Here is a 24,003-nt window from a genome sequence, read left to right as displayed (position 1 = left end):
AGCTGAGAGGCTGATTTCAGATACATACACACAAAATGCACGAATGCTGAATGATGCTGAATGATGCTCGGAGCCGTAAAGGATGCAGAGAAGACAGATTTGAAGACTTGCATAATCTTTTTTTTTTTTTTTTTTTTTTTTTTTGCGATCGCTGGGATCAAAAATGGTTGATTTTTGAGTTTAAAAAAAAAAAATGACAATGTAATTTGCGAACGATTTAAATGAGCTTTTTGCGTAAAATTGCAGGAATTTGAAAAAATTTCATTTTATTTATTGCCCAGCATAAATTAAAATGTGATCATCTGTGAAGGCTGGTATTCTGCTTAGTTTTGCTTTATCTAAAAATCAGTAATCATACAAAATCATAGACATAAAAACACCATACTTCATGCTTTCAGAATAAAATACCTCACTTTCAGAAGTGTTTCTACACAACAATCACACGTGTCTGTTTTTGGTATGAACACTTAAGATACAGATTTGCACATATTTTCTGACGTTCACGGTTTTACATGATTGGACTGGATTTCAACTCGTGATTCCACAGCTCAGCATGACACACGAGCTCATTTGCTGTGAGTGGAAAAGACTCGCTCACATAAAAGCAGCATAAAAAAAAATTTAAAAAAAAGGGGGAATGAATGTGAGCTCTGGTTGTCTTTGAGGAAATTACAAATGCAATAAAAAAAACTACCCGTGCATAAAATATCATTTCAAACCCATTTTGCTAAATTTGCATGTCTCTTTGAGGGTTCCACTTTAAAACGGCCGCTGAACTCTTCTCTGAATGTTGTCAGATGCTTTGAAGCAGATTTCTGTGCAGCACGTCCATGTTCCCGACAAAAAGCCCCCACCGGCTGGTAGCGCTCGTCGTAACCCAAAGTACGAAGGTCAACATGCTTCTGAGATTGATTTTCATTTAGCTTTATATCCCAAATTCACGTTTCCTCCGGCTGGTAAAAACCAAAAAGGAGATTTTGTGGGTTGGAATTAAGAAAAAGGAGCATCACGGTCATCACTGCTAGCCTACCGCCGCGTAGCTGTACGCCTCCGCAAACCAGACAAGTTGCAGTCCACGTCTGTCCATAACATTTAGACATAATGAAGACTTTAAAGGAATGTGGACAATTAGGCCGAGTCCGACGCAAAGTTGTTGCCGTGAGGGTAGACGATGCTTCAAATGTGGATGTCGCTGTAGGGAAGCAAAAAGAAAAAAATCTCTAAATTCGGATGCTTCACGCACATCTTCAACCCAACGGCACAGAAACGATGAAGGCGGGTTTTAAAGGTGAACATTCAAGACTCGTGTCAACGATTCTCCCCAAATGTGAAATATGGTCACAATCTCTCCTTCACTTCCTGTGAAATTCTTGAGTGACGGCCGCAGACATGTTTCGTAAAGTCATAGTTGCGTTGGACCTTTGACCACCCAAATCTAGTCGGTTCATCCTCCAGTCCAAGTGAACCTCTGTGACAAATTTGAAGACGATCCGCCGACGCTTTCCTTCATATATCAATAAAACGAACACACAAGAAGGGAATAGCGGAAGTCCCACATTAACCGTCACGTTTTTTTTTTTGGTGTTTTTTTTTATATTAAAGAAGATTATTTCTAATACTTTGATCCACATCATGGGGTTTGATGCATGTATGACTTTTGTGTTGTTGTTATTATCGTAATGGTGCTTTTGTGGCTCTTTGGATATCCTGAAAGTGCATTAAAAAAAAAAAAAAAAAGTCCTTTGGCATTGGGTTTAAAGTCATTAAAACATCAAGTACATTAGTGAGTTTCTACTTCTGTGTTCAAAACAGGCAAAAATGAGCCGACCTTCTGATCCTGATTGAACCGTCGCAGGATGTGTGTGTCACACACACACACACACACACACACACGTGTGTGTGTCACACGTCACACACAGTGTGTGTGTGTGTGTGTGTGTGTGTGTGTGTGTGTGTGTGTGTGTGTGTGTGTGTGTGTGTGTGTGTGTGTGTGTGTTTGGAGGTGAGCCGACGCCGCCTGGATGTGGTCTGTGATTTGTGGGACTGTTTTCAATGCAGGAGGCTGCAGGACCAGATTAAACTATAACTCAGCGCTTCGGGGGGGCAGTGGCTCACAGATATGCATGAGGCATGGTGGCTGCAAATGTGCACATCAAGCTCATGCACACGTGAGCGAGATAAGACCACACACACACACACACACACACACACACACACACACACACACACACACACACACACACACACACACACAGACAGCTAGTGCTGCTAAACTGAGCTAATTCAATTTGAGGATGTCTTGCTTTCCTTCCCCCTTTTTTTTTTTTTTTTTTTTTTACTGTGCCCATCCCCCATCTTTCAACGCGAGCTAAAACAATGCATAACTCATAAACAAATGCAATGCAGGCACAGCTGTAATCAAAAACCTCCGTGCTTTATATCACTCATACATTCATTCTAGTAAACACACATTGTTGGAGGGGATTTATATTCGCGGAAAACCCACTTAATTAGAGTAATTTTTAGCGTCCTTCCCTCGGCTATTTCTTCAATTCAATTCAATTTATATGGCTCCAAATCAAAAACACAGGTCATTTCATGGCACTTAACACAGTAAAGTCTTTACAACAGAACTTGACATTTATACAGAAGAAACCAACAATTCAATAATCGTAAGCTAGGAGGGAAAAACTTCCTTTTGAGGGAGAAAAACCTCCGACAGAGGGAAGTAAAAACTCCCTTTAACAGGAAGAAACCTCCGACAGAGGGAAGTAAAAACTCCCTTTAACAGGAAGAAACCTCCGACAGAGGGAAGTAAAAACTCCCTTTAACAGGAAGAAACCTCCGACAGAGGGAAGTAAAAACTCACTGTAACAGGAAGAAACCTCCGACAGAGGGAAGTAAAAACTCTCTTTAACAGGAAGAAACCTCCGACAGAGGGAAGTAAAAACTCCCTTTAACAGGAAGAAACCTCCGACAGAGGGAAGTAAAAACTCCCTTTAACAGGAAGAAACCTCCGACAGAGGGAAGTAAAAACTCCCTTTAACAGGAAGAAACCTCCGACAGAGGCGGGCGGCCATCTGAAAAACCCCTGACATATCAGATAATAACTAATGACTTTGGTGATACCTGAACTTTTTTGTCTGTAACTTAACTATGAGATCGTTTGGTCATCTTAGTTGTTTATAAAATATATAAATCGGAAACTGCAATTCCCACTGTCATGTTACCATTCAGCTTAAAGCACCATTGTGTTCAGGAGCTGGTTTATTGCTCAACACACAGATCCTTGTTTCTGTTTTTGAGCGTCTGTTGAGCTCTCCTGATTTACGACTATTACTTTAGTCTGAGCCCGTTTCTGTCGCAGGTTTACTTCCTGTTAAAACTAAGTATTTCCTTTTAGCCGTCGCCCGTGTGGGAATTGTTGGTTTCCTCTATGGAATATTGTAACGTTACTTTACTGCCTTGAGATGACTTGTGTTACGATTTTAGTGGTTTAAAAATAAAACTGAACTGAATTGAAGAATTATCAGGTCAACCTTTCTTCTGTGTTTCCTGCTTTTGCCGTTGGGCGAAATTCATAAATCTAATATAGCCAGCATACTTCTTCTCTCACACACACACACACACACACACACACACACACACACACACACACACACACACACACACACACACACACACACACACACACACACACACACACACACACACATAATACATGTAACCTCTTCATATTTCATTTGAATGACTCACCCATGAACACAAAGAGCAATTTGGAAGAACGAGGCATCTCATTACGAGTCGAGCACTACTTCTTCGTCTCTGAAGAATGCGTTAGCATGCGTCATGCGTTACGATTGAAGCAAACAAGCAAACATTAATCATTAGTGAGTCAGTGGATGTGGGTCGCTTCGACAGACTTACTACTTCTGGCTGACAGCCTTTTGTCAAAGCTCGAGACCTCCAGCACGCGTCCAACAAAGTGCTTGACACATCGAAAATATGACATCTAAAACCCTCGTTATGATGCAGAAAATCATTGTTCTTTGTTACGTTTTTAAGGACACGCATTTTCTCGTCCTTCTTTCAACTCGATCTTTCTCCCATCTTTACTTTACCTGCATACTCTCCCGCCTTAATGTGCTCCTTTACTCCTCCCACTGTAGGGTGAGGGGCATGCTGGGTAATGGAAAACTAACCAGATTTTTCTTTCTGCAATCATCTTGGCCTCATTTGTTCATTCGACTGTAAGTCAGAACACTGAAAACCCAGTGACAAAGTTCATTCAGCCTAATTGAAGCAACTTTTTTTTTTTTTTTACTGCCTCCTTTCTTTCATTCTCCCAATTTACTTGGCACAGCAAAACGACCAAATGATTTTGTCCGTCTGAAGAGCACTTACTGGGAATTGGCTTTCCGATGCCATTTCTATTCTGACAGTCTTCGATTAAACAAAGCAGAAAATGAAAGTGAAGAGCACACATAGCATAATATATAGTCTGGGTTAATGGAGTGAAACCCGTCTTCTGCATATTGTATGACAGAGAAAGTATTCTTTTCATTTTTGAGGTTTTATTTCAGGCCATGTCAGAATATTTGGAGGATTTCAAAAAGGCTAAAAGTAGCTGCAGGTCAAGTTAGGAAAAACCTTAAGACTTAAGTTTTCTGACTTTAGACAGAAGCCAAGTGTATTTTAGAGGTGGCACAACTGCAGATTCAGTGAAAAAGACACGATAAATGTGAAAAATGTGCCAATATTTCAACTACAGCAAAAAAGTTCTCACTTGTTTTCCCGACCTTTACAAATCTTCTTCATAAATGTAGATAAAATTGGGATGCGGAAAGAGACCAGACGAAGACGAGATCTACTTGAAGATAATGAAGTAATGAAGTAATGAAGAGAGGAGTGCTTTGTTGGCTGCACTTCTTACACTGGGAAAAAAAAGAAAGCAGCTGAAGAACTTTAATATCTCCGCTGTCAGAATTATTAGAAGCAAAATGCTTTTGAGACTCGGCTTTATTGTAAACAGTTTGTTAAATAACATCTAAAAGCAATAAATGCGTCAAGCTGATTGCTTGGTCATTGCTGAAACACCCAATAAAGCTGACGCTATATGTACTGGAAAAAAAAGACAAGAACATTTTTCACTTAATTAAATAACTTAAAACAGAGGGAATAACTTTTCTTTTGCAAGAAAATCACCTTTATGGAAGTGCAAATAATTGGGAAACCCTCAAATGTCCACAGAGGTAGATACAGAGGTCAACAGGTCAACCAATCATTCCTAAATGACAGTAAAAGCAAATTACACCACCCATCAACAATCTCATTCATTACCACATCGTAATTAATGGCTTTTTTTGTTTTTTGCATTGGAGTTCAAATAAGTTCACAGTTAACTTTGCACTCTTTCCTGCCTCTTCCTCACTGTATCCATCAAAACAGCTCCTAAAATACTTTGGTGGTCCACTCAGCCTCCTTTGGGAAAAAATATGTTTCATTCATTCAGAATGGATATATATACACATTTATATATATACACACAGTATCTGAGAGAGAGCGGGAGGACTTTTGAAGAATTGATGTATCATAAGTTTTGCTGACCGGCAGATTTCCACTTTAGGGACTGGGGAAGTAATCTTTCTCAATCTTAGGAACATTTTCAATTTTTTTTTTTTTTATATGTGATGGGTGTATGAGAGTCCACAACCCACAGATCTATGTGTAATTTGATGAACGTCCCTTTATTATCCCCCGAGCAGTCGGAGAGGCCAGTCCAGATCACTTAGCTTGACTTTTACCTTGAGGAAAAGACTGAATGCCAAAAATGTCTGCAAAGTAACAAAGCTGAGGCACTACCCGGACAGATAAGCAGCAACGTACAGTATGTGCAGATGAGTCAGAGTTTATTCAAAGAACATTTATAATTTTTTTCCTATTACTGCAGTGCTCAGGTGATTTGTGAAGTTCTGATAATTTAGCTAAAACGAGCAAAAAAAAAATCTAAAAAAGTCAAACCAAAATTATTTCTTTCATGTTAAACAAAGTCAGCACACAGTTTCCATCCACTGTTACTGCAATTCACTTAGAAGTAATTCCCCCTCCAAAAATAGAAATAAATTATAGGAGGGTCCTCTAGCCAATGGTGAGATATCAACCCGGCGAAGTGGGCAACTGTCTAGAGGTCCGGGGGTCCGGGAGTCCGGAAGCCACAGGTTCATTGTGTCAAATCTCGTTTTTGGTAAGTTCATTACAGATTTTTCTCGGACCAGATGTGCCCTGTATTGAACTCTTCCCTCAAAAGGCCATTGTGTCAAAAAGTAATTCTAACATTTTTTTCAGTTTAGAGTTCTCCAACCTTTTCTTCGTCTGAGAGCTACTTTACCAAAATGAAAGCTGCATGAGTAGCTCACGGACACTGGAACATTTCTTCACATAGCGGAGCTCCAACCAAACCAGCTGCAAACCAGCTGAATAAGCTTCTTTTAAGTGAACAACAGCTCGTAAGCTAACGGGTAGCATTAATCACAGACTGAATCCACATGACAAAGTTGGTCTGTAGTTGTTTTTGTGTTTCCGACCATGTGGTTTTTCTTCTAATCCAAACCAAGGTTGTCATTTGTTCCAGCCCCAACCATGTTTTTCCTTATTCCTAATCCTAACAATGTTTTTTTGTTTTTTTCCATAAGCCCAACCATGTTTAGTTTTTCCCTGTAAATCACACAGTAGGTTTCATTTTTCTATAAATCACGACAGTCCAAGATGTGTAATATACACGCCGGTCCACTACAATGTGGAATTCTCACGCCTACACAGCCCCAAGCATAGCTGTAGTGGACAGGCGTGTCTATTACACGTTTTGCTGTGATACCAGGTTGTCATTAATTCATTATTTGATTAGTTGGCCGATTTTATTTCACCTTAGAAATGATGGTAGTTTTACAAGTTTTGCTTATCTTTTAGCAGGATTTAACAGCGGACAACTAACCAAAACTTACTGTGGAACCCAAACCTATCTTTCTGCTCTGCAGCCTTTTAAAGTGTAGATTTTCATTCGTTTCAATGGGTGTACTGGATGTTTTTAGCACAAATGCGTATCCTACTTTGTGTTAGGCAATGACATTACTCATATTTTTCTTGCGTCTTCCTGGCACAATACACTCTTTTCAAACACAACTTGAACTTGAGAAGCCGTCGACATTGATGGATGAGCGTGCAAATGTAAAAGAAGCTTTGGATATGCACTAGATGGCGTCATGTGACTCAGCAACATCAAACACATCGTTTGGGTTTGTGCTGATGGATTAGATATTTCAGGCAGACATATGGGATAAACGATACGCCGACAAGTTTGTCGGTGTGACGAAACCTGATAGCTCAAGAGGTGCAGATGAACTCTGGGTGGTGGCCAGATGAGACGGCCAGTTTCAGAATGAAAGAGTGGAGGAAACGGGAGCCAAAGCACTTGGCAGCGGCTGAGCTTGCGGGTATCGACAGGGCAATGCTTTATGGAACAAGATACATCACTAATGCAGCCAAGTGGAGAGGCGCCGACAGCCGCTGAAATGAAATAACTGCAAATGATGAGGCCGGTTGATAATTATCATCATTTAAACCCACACCTATGCCCCTCCCCCACCCCCTCAACGAGCCAACGTTGGTTAGCGAGAGCTAAAGCAGGTCAGAGAAACATCTGGAAATCCAGTTTTCTCCGTGTTGCTTCTGCACTGCACCTCCCAGGGAGCAGCTGTCAGTCAAACTGTGTGGGTGGGGAGGCTTGCTGGTCGTTGGTGTCACTCAACAATGCAGATGCTCACAGCAGTGTTTTCTTTTTTGCTTTTTTTAAACTCATTGTCCCTACCATGCCAAGTATTTACAGAAAAATATGAATCTGCACAACATATATCGACAAAAAAAGGGGCTTTGCCAGACGTTGTAATGTAATCTTATTGTACAGCGTGTATCATGTATTCTTGTATTATGCAAATATGGCACATGCATGCTGATATGTTTTATCCTGTGTGAATTCATCTGCCTGCTTTTTATTCTCTGTTCTCTTCCTTTCTAACAGATGAGTCCCCCCCGATGAGCCGAGTTCAGCTCAAGGTTTCCTTCTGATGAAAAGGAGTTTTTCCCATAGCACCGCTGCCTTAGTGTCTGCTCTCCAGGGGGTTCATGATCTGGGCTCTGTGAGGTGTCTCAGGACAGTTTCAATTCTTATTGGTACTATACTTTATAGATCAAATTTAACTGAATTACACAGCAGAGTTTTCCCTACGATTATAAGGCTTAGGTGCAGCACACAATCCAATTTGGCCACCGCCTAAGCCGTATGTGTGTAAAATCATCAAAAGAAACCGACTTGACCCAGATTTAATATTTAAGTAAGTTAATTTTGGGTGTTATCTCGTCTAGTTTTTCCAAATTTTTGTAAAATTTTACACAGATTTACTACTACTACTAATAATAATAATAGTATAAAATATATTTTTTAAATGTAACATTTTGGGGATGAGGCGCCCCAAACTCCTCGCCAAATACATTCACCTTAGTCTTTGACAAACTCAGGGAAAACACCGCAAAGCCTCTTATGTCATACATTGTTTTACATTTGAGCGTCACCTTCGGTTCTTTTCTTGGTCCTCTTCAATTCTCCCCATTGGAAACATTCTCCGTCATCGTGGTCTCTGCTCACTCCGCTATGCCGATAATATTCAGCTCTACGTTGCCAACAAATCCACTAAAAGTCAATCCACTCTCAACAACCGCCTCACTGAAGTTACTGTAAATTATGGATGCACACCCACTTTTTTAAGTAATGAAACTTGCATACGATTTCTGACTCACCACTGACATATTCCTTTCATCAACCTCTCCACAAATCCACAACACGGGACTAATTATTGACAAAAACCTCTTGTTTGAAATCTCATCTTCAAAACTGCTTTTCTTTTTTTTTTTTTTGGCCTCCTCTCATCTCTGTTCCACTTAAAGCTTCATCCATGTTCATATTACATTCAGATTCAATTACCGTAATGGTATTCTTTGCAGTGCGCAATCCAAAGTCCCCCAATTAACTCCAGTATTACTTGGCTGCCAACTCACCCAAAAGTCAAAGCTCTCCTTGAGACTCTTCACTGGCTGCCTGCCCCGCCAAAGATTCAATTTATAGGTCCTCTCCTGGTTCACGAAATCTTTCATTATCCAGAACCCCTCTGACCTGGCTGACCTCCACCTCCGTTCATCTGACCCAAACCTCTGATCCCCACCATCCAGGACCAAAACATCGTACTTGATGTGACAATGCTTCTCCAAAAACACATTTGTGGCGACACCGACCTACTCAAACTCCCAAAATGATTCAAAACTCGGCCTTTTAGAGTCGTTTTTATTGTTTTATCTGATAGAATCAGAATCAGCTTCATTGGAAAGTATATTTACACATACAAAGAAGTTGACTCCAGTTGTAACTTCTCTCTCAATGTACAAACACAGAAACAGACATGAAAGGCATATAAAAACCATAAATAGACATATATACAACTAAAAAACACATATACACCAAAACAATGGTGCAATTGCACCTTGTGCAAACGGTGATGGTGCGATTGAGTGTAGTCCACAGCTACCTAAAGTCTTAGTGTCTTTATATTTAGGATTTGTTTCTGTGCAAAATATCATTAACTATCTTTTTCTTTTTTTTACTTTAAATGTAGGTTTCTGTGTAACATCTAAAAGAAACCAAAGCTCCATTAGCTGGTATTATTCTCAGAGTGCATCCTGACGCTAAATGACTACTACATCGTATTTTGTATGAAGCCTTGTTCCATTTGCTGAATGTAATTTAAACTTTCGAGACCATAGTGTAATGGAAAAAGGACTGCAAGACATAAGAAAGCTCATACATTTTTGAACATTAGCGTGTACACGACTGGCTCAGACAAATATATTTTCCTGTGTAAATGTTCGAGTGCATCAATTCAGGGATTTATAAAAAAAAATAAAACTCTTCAAACAACCTGCCTTTGGGTAGACAGAATGTTCTGTTTCTTAACTACATTACATTTTATAAAGTTGACTTTTTTTTTTCTATTTTAATGCAGCATATAGGTTTTTTTTCATGCTAATTTTGGGGGGGTGTTAAATCATGTGGAACAGCTGAGTCTCCAGCTAATTAGCTCGCTGTCCAAGAAACAAGACAACAGTCAATGCTAAACAGATAATTACAACAAAAAAAAAAGAATGTTGTTAAATGGGAATTAGCCAGCGGCGGTGTTTTTAATGCAAATAACTTATAATGCCCGGGAGTGTAATTAGACTGTATACACACACACACACACACACACACACACACACACACACACACACACACACACACACACACACACACACACACACACACACACACACACACACACACTTTACAATGTGTACCAGGTTCTGCAAGGTTGTACATTATACACCATCACATAAAGCTGATATGCATTGCTGTGTGTGTGTGTGTGTGTGTGTGTGTGTGTGTGTGTGTGTGTGTGTGTGTGTGTGTGTGTGTGTGTGTGTGTGTGTGTGTGTGTGTGGGGGAGGGGGGCAGGGTCATATTAATTAGCTGGTTATCAGTTAAGCAGCAGAAGGTCAAAACAATGAACCAATCAGTGTTTCCTTCTGACACCAACACACTCGTTAACGCCTCTCTCTCTCTCTCTCTCTCTCTCTCTCTCTCTCTCTCTCTCTCTCTCTCTCTCTCTCTCTCCTCTCTCTCTCTGCCTGAATTGCACTCGAGTCCACGAGACGTAGTCCTTATACATTTTTTTATTCAGCCATCATGCGACCCGCAGACTGTTCAACACCTCAGCAACACAAAGCAAAACAGGAAATGGTTGGATGGTGTCCATTTGTCGGTGATGTTGTAGTTCCAGCTACAAACGTTTCTCCCGTCTGTCAATTGGCCCAAACTTAACAACAATTTACAGATAATTTTGCTTCCCAGAAGATGAATTCTCTCTTATTTTCTCACTTCTCCTGTGGCGCCTCTGGGTTTGAGTCGTGACAACGTTTGGACCGAGTGCCGTGAAATTTGCATTTATTCATTTTTCTCCCCAGTGATGAATTGTAGGCTAAATTGCTTCACTAAGATGTTGAACAAGGAACACATTGCACTCGTGTTAAACCGCTACCGATCCGAAGGTTGACGCTAGACTTGAGGAGGTTAAACAGGAGGAGGACCAGTTGGAAGCGAAAACCTCCTCGAGCGAGTGCTCCCGAGTTTCGCGGATATTTTGGATACCGCTGGTACGAGCATGTTTGCAATTCCACTACAGACTATTAAACTTGGGGAAATCGGCAGCGGAGACCCTTGAATGATCTTTAAAAAAAACTACGGCATTGAAGCAACGAGTTTACGCGAAGTGCTTTGCGCGACGTTCGAGGGGGTTTTCTTTGACACTCGAGGGGGTTATGCAACCTGAGTTCATCCATCCGAGTCAGATTGTCAACACCGAGTTTAACCGGCATGTTCGGAGGCGTTTGACGGAAGGTTCTCGCCCAACGACGCATTCGTAGCTCCGTACCGACACCACTCGCCGGATTTGTCTCCCTGCAACTTCTTTCTGTTCTTCACAAAATTTGACACCAAATTCGATATATTTCCTAGTTATGGCTTCGTCACGCTCGATGGAAATCGCGGTGCTGCGCTTCGTTCTCGTGCAAAAGGAGCCGAGCGCGGCATTATAGCGACACTTTGTGAAATCGGAATGAAGTAGGAATGAAAACGCATTGTGAACCGTCAGATAGCCTTTAAAAATGATCAGAATAATCTTCATACATCTTTTCTTTCCCTTCTCTCCATCCACCTCTGAATCTTCTCCTTTTAACTTACTTTCCTTTCCCTCTTCAGCTCCTGGTCTCCTCCTCCTCCTCCTCCTCCTCCTCCTCCTCTTCTCTACCTCCCCTCCTCTTATCTCCCATTCCCTCCCTCCCTTTCGTCCCTCTATCTTTCAGGTCATGTCTGAGGTTGTTTAACTAATCTTCGAATGGCTTAGTAACATTTTCATAAAAATTTCACCTCGGCTGCATCTATAATTTAACACCCGCCTCCCTTTATCAGTCATTAGACACACACAAGTCTCTAGAAGCTCTCCTCCTCTGTACTCCCCTCTTTCATTTCTACGTTCTCTCCTCCTTACTACTCCCTCTGATTGCTCTTCTCCTTTGCTTGCTTCTTCTATTTGCTCTTTTTACTGTCCAGGAATTGTCTCTTTCCCGTTTCACTATTTTCTCTCCGTCTTTGTTGTTGTTGTTTTTTCTACCTCGTCATTTCTCTTTTCCTCCTCCGTCTCATCATCTAGTTTCTTTATTTACGGCTCGGTACTAAAAGCTTGATTCCTATTTCACGCTACAGGTTTGTGTCCCGTTCGATTCCGCATGCAAATACAGCATCGAGTGAAGTCACATTTAAGTACGTGTTTTTCATGTAGAATATATAACCTACATACATTAAGAAAAATGAAGCACAGCAGCTCAGCATCACATTATTTTAAAGGCTCATTAATAGTTGCGGAAACATATTCTTTTTTAGAGGTGAAGCATATAAAAAATGATGACGTGCTGAGATTTTTTTTTATTTGAAGTTCACGAGCAACATTTGCACAAAGTTCGGTCGGAGCACTCGAGTGACATTTACTTACATTAGCTGATTGGCAACGGCTTATTTATTAATTAACTGCTTCGCCATCAGTCTCGCACTCCTCTTCATTTGAATAACCTCACTGACTAGTTGGGAACTTATTATCTTATTAATATCAAATGGATCTTTTCATTTTTAATTCGGCCGGCGTGCGACGGTCCGTCTTGAGGAAGTGAACACGCGACAAAAAAGTCTGAAATCTGAAATTCTTTCCCTCAACCGACAACAACACAACGTGATGCAGAGCAGCAGCTCAACACCCAAAAAAATGACTGGGTCAAAGGTTAAAAAAAAAAAGAGATGACAAGAGACTGAAGCTGTTGGTTGTTGTTTTTTTCCGTTCAGTGATTCGTGAAGCTTCTAACAGAGTGCTGCCTTTCCGTCGTCCAGAGTTGATGTGCAGGTATCGTCCGAGATCTGCCCGCCCGCTGAGAACGACATGCACCTCAAAGGACCGCGCACAACTCAAAGGAAAACTAGCCCACATTGAAATGCTTTGCCCGCTGTTTGAATACGATGTGATCATATCTATCCGGTTCATTAACGATCCTAAATGATCATTAATCTGTTGTTTTGTGAACATTTTTAGTCGTCAGTGTTTTATTAGACTCATTAGTAGCATTCCATTGCTCCGACTGATCTGAAATTGACAAGGCTTCCTTGATTAATCTCAACATCTAGATTATAAATATTTTACTAGGATATCTTTGATCCGTTATCAGGCACCACCATATTTTTTATTTTATTCTCTTCCACATCCAGTAAATAAAAGTAATAAACATTTGTATTTTATCCAGAATCGTGCAGCCCTGATTATCAACGATCTAGAGGTTGGAAAAATGATGCTCTTCTTCCGAATGTGTTTTGTCACACAAAGTCAGAATCTAAAGTGAACTGACAGACATATGAAGTGAAATAAATGACAAACGAGACAGTATAGATGGAGAGAGGTACGAAGAGAAAGAAAGGAGATGAAGGGACAATGAGGGGAGGATGGAGAGAGGAGGAGAAAGAGGAAGAGGAGGAGGAGGAGGAGGAGGAGGGTATCTCCATCTGTTTCTGTGTTTCTGCTGAATCAGGGATGTGGCAGAGTTTTGAAATGTCAGGACTCCTCTTGACTTACACTCACACACACACACACACACACACACACACACACACACACACACACACACACACACACACACACACACACACACACACACAGGGAGGATGTGAATGAAGCAATGCCAGAGAGCACAGCAAATTTGCATTAATGAGATTTTGGTTGGAAAATTTTGGGGCGAAGCCAGAAAAGAGCTCGAGAATATGAGGAGAGTAAAAAGTAAAAGAAAATAGAGAAGATGCTGACGAACGGAAGACAGAAACGCAGACGAGTCGCTCCGTCGACTAGTCAGTAAACAACCAGTCCACCAAAGTACTTCAGTCAGTCAGTCAGTCAGTCGAGTGCACAGAAGTGTATTCATGAGCTGTTGTTGTCAGGAAGTCAAACACAGGAGACACAAACAACGAAACAAAAACAAAAAGAAAACGCCATCATTAAAAAGGAATCTGAGGAATCGTATTTTTGGCAGCCGACAACAAAAACATTGCTTTTTCCAAACAGTTCGTACTCGTAACAACGAGATCCTGATTGATAAAACATGTCAAGAAAATTAAACATTCTTTTTGACAGATGAAAGCGCTTTGATGGAGTTTTCTTCAAACCGATGTGTGCAGACTGCCCTGACAATAACGGGAAAAAAGACAGAAATCTGAACTCGCTGAGCTCGAATATGCAAAAGTAGTAACACATTCACTTCTTTAACCCACCATGCAATAAACCCAGTCGGGACCGGTCTTCTCCCAGCAAATAAGTCTGCCTATTAATCAATAAAGAAACGCTCTTTTACTTTTTGATGGCAACTGAAATTATAATCAAATCTTTTTTTTTAAGTTTCAGAATAAAATAATTTATTTCAAGGTCTTGGCTGTTTGTGCATTTTGTAGAAATGTTTACCGAATTGTTTCTACGGCGGTATGAAGGTCAGTCGGGGGGCTGCTGTGGCTCGAGAGATGAAGCAGGTTGTCCGCAACTCTGCCAACTTGCAAGTTGCTTGAATCACGGATGGACGTTTCAAACTAAATTACTATTCAAATTTGTTGCTCTAAACTATTCGATTAAAATTGGACTGGTCGTCACAACTTTCCTTGCAGAATTTGTACTGCAGCTCATCTCCGTTTACAGCTTTTAGGTCCATTACCGCCCCCTTCTGACGGGAGTAACGCATTACAACAAGTTGTTGGTAAAAACAGGGGAAAGTTGCGTCATGTCATTGCGCAATAAATTGCACAAACCACAACAGCTTTTTGTGGCAATGTTAGAACTACAGATGGGTTTCTTTTTTCACTTTACTTTGAATTGTAATGTTTTCAAATAAACACCCAACAAATCTTCACATTTGGCTGTTTTTTTTTTTTTTTTTAATAAATAAACTATCCGAGCAGAATATCTCATGTATCATATCATTTAAAAAATATTAGAATTTCGGTCTCCCAGTTTCAGGTTACCAGTAAACCCGCAGCTGCTTTGTGTGCTACACCTCCACATACCTGCAGTAAACTATGCCCATAAACTGAGTGTGTCTCTGGGGAAGAGAAGGCTTAATGTACGTGTGTGTGTGTGTGTGTGTGTGTGTGTGTGTGTGTGTGTGTGTGTGTGTGTGTGTGTGTGTGTGTGTGTGTGTGTGTGTGTGTGTGTGTGTGTGTGTGTGTGTGTGTGTGTGTGTGTGAAAGTGTGTCACAGTCAAACCCCCCTTCAGCTCCCCACTGATGTGTGTCAGTGTTAGTGGGCCACAGTTGGTCTCCATGGAGTTGTGAGGTTGTGGTGAAGTGTGTGTGTGTGTGTGTGTGTGTGTGTGTGTGTGTGTGTGTGTGTGTGTGTGTGTGTGTGTGTGTGTGTGTGTGTGTGTGTGTGTGTGTGTGTGTGTGTGTGTGTGTGTGTGTGTGTGTGTGTGTAATTCAGCATAAAGTTATTGTCTCTAAAGGAATATATGATGCTGAGGAGAGAGCTCATTGGATAAATCATCCTTTTGGGTTTCTACATCTCTACATTTTCTGGAAGTCCTTCCTCTCTTCTTTCTCCCCTCATTGGCTGCCAATTTTCCGCTCCAGCTATCCAGTAACGACATAAAAAATGCCCAAAGAGAGACACTTTTTGCACCTATTTGGGAAACGTGCCGGCAGGAAGTTTGTTGCTTGCAGAAGGAAGTTGAAAACGCAAAGACGGGCGTCGGCTCGCTGTTGGCGATGCGGGCCGCCGCCTCGGTCGGTGATCGTCACATGATGAAGCAGAACGTATCTGGAGAGCGATAAAATGAAACGGCACGAGCCGTCCGGTGTGGAGTGCAGGGTGAAATAAAAAATAGAAGGAAATGACAAAGGAGCAAAGGATGCATTTTTTAGTGATAACTTTTGTCACGTCATAAGATTATATGGAAGATGCTCAATTATTCAGTCCCTCCATGAATTATTTAAGAAACATTTCAAGCCTTTATTTCTACACAATATGTCACCTCTGAATTATATATGACAGTCAGAGACTGTTTTGAAAAGCTTCGTCTTTGTTTAGAATTGTTTATAACTTTAAGTCCATATTTTTCTAAGTTAAAAAAAATATACAAAAATATTAGAACTAAAATATTTCTGTGAAGTGCAGTATGCTCACAGGAAGTGATTACAGGCGAGCCCTTATTAGGTAGTAGTTTGAAAAACAAAAAAAAGTTGCAACTTTGCAAATTCACACAAATTTTATTGCATAAAAAAAACATAAAATTCTGTAAATCAAATCGCAATTTCTTGTGAAAAGCCGCAGCAGAAATAAAGTGGGTGGACTGTGCTTTTAATTTGCAATCAGCAAAAATAGATTTGGTCATGATGAGGCAAAAAACAAATACATTTTTCAGCTACTTCAAGGGACCAGTGCTTTAAATTTTGAAGTTTGTTCTGTTCAAGATGTAAAAAAAAAAAAAAAAAAAAAAAAAAAGATGACTGGTTAGTGTAGAGTTAAATGGGAACATCGACTGATATTTGTAGAGGCATAAAAATAAGGCCTTCATAAATTAATATCAACAAAGTCTGGTCTTCAGACTCCAACTCGCCCTACATTTTGAGGTCTGAAATTAGTTCCGGTTTGGTCACGTACCCTCAAACAATCGGCACATCGTACGTCGTTTTAAGGAAAATGCCGGCAGCCACGAACACGCTCAACACGAACATGCTAAAACACCACCAAAGGGGCTCCTCTGACAAAATGAAGATGCATGTTGAATGAGAAGTAAAAATTCAGAAGCAAATTTTGTCTGAGGGAAAATCTGTTTTCTTCAATCTATTCGCAACAGGAGACGTGTGGTTTGTTTCGGCTCCAGCAAATTACCAAGCTCGAAATTACCTTGAGCTCCTGGTGGGTCGTCATCAACCGCCAGTATTCACGCATTAGCATCGTACAACACAGTGTAAACACGCAGTATTGGATTCCATTTAAAATGGAACATGCAACACAACTGTTTCTTTCTTCTTCTTCTTGTTTTTTTCCAAAAGTGAACACCTGGTGTTTTCTTCATGATTCATTCCGCATTTGTTACTCCACAAGGAAATTACTACAGAGAATAGGAAGGTAAAAATGAATGAATGCCAAATCTGTCGCTTAGAAAAAATGAAGGACAGAGTTTTAAAAATCGGTGTTTCTATAACCGGATCCCCCTCCTGTGAGCTACGCAAAAAAATCCGGCGCTAGAAAGAGAAGAGAAGGCAGCTGTGAACCCAAAAACCTGAAATTCACCCTCCAGCTCTCCTGCAACGGAGAATCAAACAGAAACCGACGGACATCCGGGTCATCGCTTGGAAAAGTTGCACATCTGCAGTCGGTACGATCGACGTCGCCGCCGTCTGACGGCAAAGTTCGATGGTTTAAAACAGATCGAGAGCGAACGAGCTGCGGGATATTTGGGGTTTTGTGTTTGATGGCAAAACTCGTTGGGTTATAAACTGTGAACTGAATTCGACAATGTAAATCCGTATATAACCCGACGAAGCTCACATGCTCGAGTTAAGAGGAACAAAAGGTTCATCGCAACGCCAAATCCAAATTGATAAATAGGTGTTTTGACAAAGCGGCAACCAGCAGCGACGTCGACCCGCCGGTTTGTTGAACAGCCGTTATGAAGCCTCGAGTTCGGATTTTGTGCCGTTTGGAGCAGGAAGTGACCATATTTGGGCGAGATGGGGGAGGAGCCAGCGGTGGATCTGACTGATCTGTTTGGAAACCCGACAATACTACATCCCACCTACCGATAGCTGCAACCTGATTGCACCACAGGCCTGTCAATCAAACAGACACGCCCCCAAAAACAGGTCTTTTTGAATCTTCTTTTCTTTGTATTTGATGAGAGAAGTTGAATGGGAGTCTATGGAGCCGGAGGCTAGCACACACTAGCTTAAGGTATCTAAGCCTCATTTTTCAGACCCGGAAGCTACGTCCACTTTTCTATAGTCTTTAGGTTTGACGTGAGACAATGAGGCGTTAAGGGAATATCAGAAAACGCTCTGGGTTACACTTTGCAATAAAACTTAAGATTTGTAAAAAAAAATTAGTCTGAAAAAGGATTTTATAATATTAACATTGACAAATTTCATTCGGGAACTTGTGTCGAAGTCTCGGAATCAGGTCCAACGCTTTTTTTGTAACGATACCAAGCACTCGTCCCAAAACAGAAATGCTCAGCCATGGCGTTGAAGTATTTCACACCTATGTCTTCAAGCATATAAAAACTTGATTTTCCCTGGAGGGTCTTTATATGTAAACATTTTCATGAGAAAAATTCATATGGGAACTTCATGATCAGTTTAATTCCCAATTGATTTCTTGCCTAATCAGAAATATTCATTTTTTGCAGAAAACAACAAATAAGCAACAAAAACCGATCGATTTTTTTTTTTTTTTTGCAATGTAGAATCGACAAGTTCAACAACACTGACTCACAAGTATACAGCTAAAATTTTTAAAAAAAATCCACAACGCTGCAGAGCACAAAAACTAATGAGTTTCTACAAATTTAGTCAAAGTGCAGCAATATCTACTCATTATCTGTACAGAGGCACCAAATAATGAACACAACCAAGTTGAAATCTTGAATAGTATTTATTTATCCATTTTCATTTGTCTCCTTTCTATCAATACAGCAGCCTGAACATAAGCAGTGAAACACGATGTGAATGTGTCTCAGTGAGTGAGCGTCTCATTTTCACTGTTGTAGCTCCAACAGCTTTTATTGTGTCACTCGAGCTGTGTCTCCTTGTACTTTGCTAAATTCAACAGTTTTACTGTCGCTGTCGTCAGAACCTTTCATCATTTTTCTGCTTTCAACTGATCTGAAGGTTTTTTACGCACATCGCGAAGAAAAAAAGAAAAAAAACACTCATTCATTTTGTGTGTTGCACTCAGGTCTCTTAAGAAAAATGGAGGGCTGTCCAGTGAAAAAATATCTTAACCTGCCTCTACTTTTGCCACAAAACAATGTTATTGCACTCTGTGGGCCAATAAAACACACTTTGTGCTCGCTCCTTCTACGATATTCATTCCTCTTATTGTAATAAAGTGTTCTGCAGCGTTTTGGCACCTGAAAAGCTTTCAAAAACTCATGAATCTGTACTGGATTTGAAATTCATGTTCTCTCCTGGGCTTCAAACATGCCCGCATCAATACAGTGAGTTTATATTTTAAACACATTGCCATCTTCAGTCTGTTCGCTCGTAAAAACGCTCTCAAAGCCTTTCCGATTAATGCCCAAAGAACCTTATTATGCAGCATTATGGATATGTTTCCGAGTTTCATTTTGCACATGAAAGCTTTTCACCCGACAACAGCATTCACAGTGTGAATTGAACCATTTAGAAGTCAAACAAGGCAAAATAAAAGTTTGATTTTACATTGAGAGACGGGTTTATGGTAGGGAGGTCTATTTTCTGTGCGGTCTGTGGGTTTTGTAAATGCACAGCTGATTGTCGATGCTGAGAACCACAGTAAACTTGTGGTAAAACCAAAACAATTACCTAAAACAGTCTTAAAAGCTCTGTAAAAGCTCAGCATTCATCTTTTTAAGGGACCATCCCATAGTTGCAGGTGTCAGTTGCTTCGATGTTAATGGTCTTAAACTTAAAACACACTGGTGCTGCAGCGCTTCATGTGACCAACAGGACCAACAGAGGACCAACAGAGGACCAACAGAGGACCAACAGAGGACCAACAGGACCAACAGAGGACCAACAGAGGACCAACAGAGGACCAACAGAGAACCAACAGAGGACCAACAGAGGACCAACAGAGGACCAACAGAGAACCAACAGAGAACCAACAGAGGACCAACAGAGGACCAACAGAGGACCAACAGGATCACCAGGACGCGTCGCAAAGCAACAAGTCAAACACAGCACGGAAAAAACAATATCATGGATAAGCTGCCCATTGTCTTGGTAATAACGGCCCTGCGGGTCGTACAGCTCCGGGATACTGCTCGACCTGGTTAACCCTTCCGTCCCACATCCACCGTGTGTGAATGCAACAGAGCGAGGTGAGGAAGTCGAGGTGCCGAGCAGTAGTTGTGTGTCAGCAGGTTATAACGTCAAACTCTTTCAACAACCGATCTGCTCAAATGAATCAGTTTATTCAAACAACCGCTGAGTCCATTTAAAACACTCATGGGCACCTCAACAATTCTCCATATTCTCATTTTAAAAAAATAACTGTTTTCATCGTTTCATCACTACTTGAAATGCAACATCTGAAGGTAACTCATGATCAATTTCCTTATTTCTGTTTTATGACATTACAAATGATATCTTAGGGTGGAAAGCCTGAAAAGGCGGCAGTTAAAAAACCAACAGAGAGTCGTTGCTGTGTCGGTGCTCCTTCGTCTCGCGGGTTTCTTGCAAACTGGAGAATTGAAAGTTTCAAATCAGCTCTTTGGTTTGGTCTGAACTGAGTTTCAAGGTTTGGCTTTAAACCTGCAACACCAGTGATTTTTTTTTTTTGTTTGTTTGGGGGGGAGGGAGGGGGGCCATTTTAACAATATATCGTGGCTTTAAAATTTTATCGGAACACACTGACCTCCGGCAAACATCCTAAAACGATTCAGTCCAACCAAATTCACTTGAGTAAGAGAGGCGGGGGAAAAAAACACAAACACAAACACAAACCACAGCAGCTACCAGGAAAACAACAACAACAGTTGGACAGTTTCAAACCACCACCAGCGACCATAAGTCGTTCACCTTTTATTTCTCCCGTGACAGGAATGTCGATGAGTGAAAAATGTTTATTTATTCATGAGCAATGGAATGAAAGCATACATGAAGCTGCATGGCTTCTAAAAATACAGATGTTTGTTTTTTTGTGTGTATATGGAGGATCTGTGTTCATAAATTCACTCAGTTCTTACGTTTGTTATCGTTTAGTTTCCTCCTCTTATTTTACAACTTTAAAAAAAAAATGTGACAAAGAAGCACAACTGTTATTAAAAAATTTTTTTTAAAAAAGAGTAATTTTACATCTGGGAATTCGGCCAGCTTCTAACAGCATTCAGGAGCTAATTATTTAAAGTTGAATTGCTCGATTCTCTGCGGCTGCATCGAACATAATTGCAGAACTCTAGCAGAAGTTTTAGTTTGCTAAAACTTTGAAAATGTGGGCGTGAACACGGCCATTTTGGAGAAGTCGTGACCCCGCCCTAATTCTGAGAAAATAGGTTCAATATTCTCCTTTTATGAAGCCTGTTAATGAATCTGTCTCTTGTTATTTCACATTTATTTTCAATCATATATTTCAATTTTTATTTTTACATAAGCAATTTTGTTTTTGTTTGCTGGTTTCTGCTGTTCTGTTTTTGTCTTTTTTAATTCTGTCTTTTTTAATTCTTAGGTATGTTTTACGTCTTCTTTTAGCTATTTTAACTTTGAACCTTGTTAAAGGGATAATCTGTCATTTTGAAGCAACAGACCAAAACCGAAGAGGAGCAGCAGCCACTATCTCCATTATTCCTTTAAATTTGAATTGAAATAGTCAATGCATTATTTTCATATATACAACGAGCAAATGCCACAACACAATCTTGAAATGGCAAAGTTCAGACTGGAGGTTTACAAGAACAAAACAAACAAAAAACACCCTCAGCATGCAGCGAGGTTCGATCCTGTAAAAAAAAAAAAAAAAAAATAAAATCAAGAAGGAAAGTCTGTTCAAGTTAAACATCAGAAACACAGAAGAGGACGTGACAGAGGAACACACCCGGCCTGTCAGCTCCTCCTGGTCCACTTCACGAGGACCGACAGCGAAACAGGCTGAAGTGTGTGTGTGTGTGTGTGTGTGTGTGTACAAAGACACACACACACACACACACACACACACACACAGTGACCGAGATTCACAACTGACATCGCAAAAACATTCCCATCAGAAACACGAGCACAGTTCGTGGAAAATCATCATCATCTGTCCGTGCAACACCTGCCCAACATCATCATCATCATCATCATCATCATCATCACCACCACCACCACCATCATCATTATCATCATCATCATCTCTCCAGCATGGCTTACTGCATGCTCAACAGCCAGGTTTTTAAAAGACATTAAAATCCCCCTTCAGCGTTCATAAAAAAGAAAAAGAAAAGAATGTCAAATTGCATGATTGAGATGAAGGAGAGGAAACTGAAGAAGAAGAAAATGCACGAAAATCAAAATAAATCTTGTAAGAGGAAACAGATTTTAAAGACAAGGAAAGAAACTGTAAATAAACACAAGAGAAGACAGGAGATTAGCACCGGATACCGAAAAGCAGCGAGGAAAAGCTCCGGTAAAGAAACCAACAGAGAAATCCATCCAAAAAAAAAAATCACTGCAAAAAAAAAAAAAAAAAAATATATATATATATATATATATATATACATATATATATAAAAATAAAAGAGGGCAAACCAAAGCCAGCAAAGAGCGGAAAGAAAGAGGAGAGGAGATGACTGACCTTCCACCGGAGGAGGTTTTTAAAAAAACGCTCAAAGGAGGCTGAAGGAGAGCAGACGACGTGCGAGGCGGCGAGGCTCGGCGTGCGCGCGGTAACCGGACTGAAGCTCCGACTGCGCGTCGGCCGAGGGGTTGCTGGCAGATGAACAACAGCAGCAGCAGCAGCAGCGTGCCGACTGGAGCGAACCACTGAGCACTGGCAAGTAGGGGGGGAGGAAGGGAGGGAGGCCGGGCAGCAGAGCAGAGCGGCCACCGGAATGATCCGTGCGTAATTTGGCACCTTGATCAAAATACGTAAAAGCGCCGAAGAGGCTCTTAAAAGGAGTTTACTGAAATAGCGCGATTTTTGTTGTTGTTGTTGTTGTTTTTTTTGTCATAACTGGTAATCATTAAAACATTATTCCGCTTCATTTTGTTTGATCACCAGAGGTCGTAAACTGCAGTTCTGCTCGACGTTAACTCACCTGTCTTGCTTGTTGGCGGGTTCTTCCAATTTAAAACAAAGGGGCGCTGTCCAATCAGCTGTGCTCCTTTCAGATGACGTAAAACAACTTTACAGACTCCTCCATTTTCGACCTCCTCCGTGAAAACAAACTATGAATGTGGAAAAATGTGGAGCTCCAAATAGTCTCACACACTTTTAGATGTGATGTCAGTCTCACCGTCAGCCATCTTGGTTGTTTACGTCCATTTACTTCCTGCTCTGGATTTCGGAATGTTCGACTTCCTTTTAGAGGTGACCTGAATCCATTTGTCAATATTCAATTATGTAGGGGAGATGATTTGAGGGTAAAGGTATTTGGTGTTGTTGTTTTTTAAATACTCTTAAATTGGAGTCCTTTAAAGGCATTTCGAGGATTTTTCTAAAGCAAACCTTCATGAGTCACCTTTTAAAGGATGCATGTTGCAACCGATATGAGTCATGGGAGGAATGACGGGTCGGTGTAACTAATGCAGCTTTGGCAGCACAGTTTGTGATGCTTTATGGAAATCATATGCAAATACTGCGAATGTCTTTGTGCAGGCAGCGGTGAAGAAAATGCTCACCGACAAGGTTTTTCTTCACGTCTGGTTCTTCACAATGGAGGACGACGTAACAGCAAAGTTCTAACGTGAGACGATCATGGACATAAAACACTGGACGGAGAAGAAGGACTTTACTTCTAAAGGTAGGACACTGGTATATATATATATATTACAAGCGTTAATAGTTTTGAAGTTAACGTGAAATTAGTGTACAATGAATGTTCAGCAAGTTAATG

At 40.6% G+C, this 24,003-nt stretch overlaps 1 protein-coding gene across 5 annotated transcripts in view; it reads right to left on the bottom strand.

The window, feature by feature from the left end:
• Positions 1-23,266, bottom strand: part of raly (RALY heterogeneous nuclear ribonucleoprotein) — a 107,396-nt gene extending 84,130 nt beyond the window's left edge. For 2 of the 5 annotated variants that reach the window (XM_069712653.1, XM_069712655.1), the window contains exon 1: positions 22,743-22,920. The gene's annotated coding sequence lies outside the window, so the exon portion shown is untranslated. Of the gene's footprint in view, positions 1-22,742; positions 22,921-23,205 lie in introns of those variants that run through there. The other 3 variants (XM_069712652.1, XM_069712651.1, XM_069712654.1) reach the window with 3 other exon arrangements.
• Positions 23,267-24,003: the final 737 nt, after the last annotated feature.

This window comes from Brachyistius frenatus, unplaced genomic scaffold, assembly GCF_029030835.1.
Source record: "Brachyistius frenatus isolate BFR_SWC_R1_liver_20210118 unplaced genomic scaffold, ASM2903083v1 Contig_111, whole genome shotgun sequence".
NCBI lineage: Eukaryota > Metazoa > Chordata > Actinopteri > Embiotocidae > Brachyistius > Brachyistius frenatus.
Note: the sequence above shows the minus strand (reverse complement) of the source record. Positions and strands in the feature narration are given on the sequence as shown.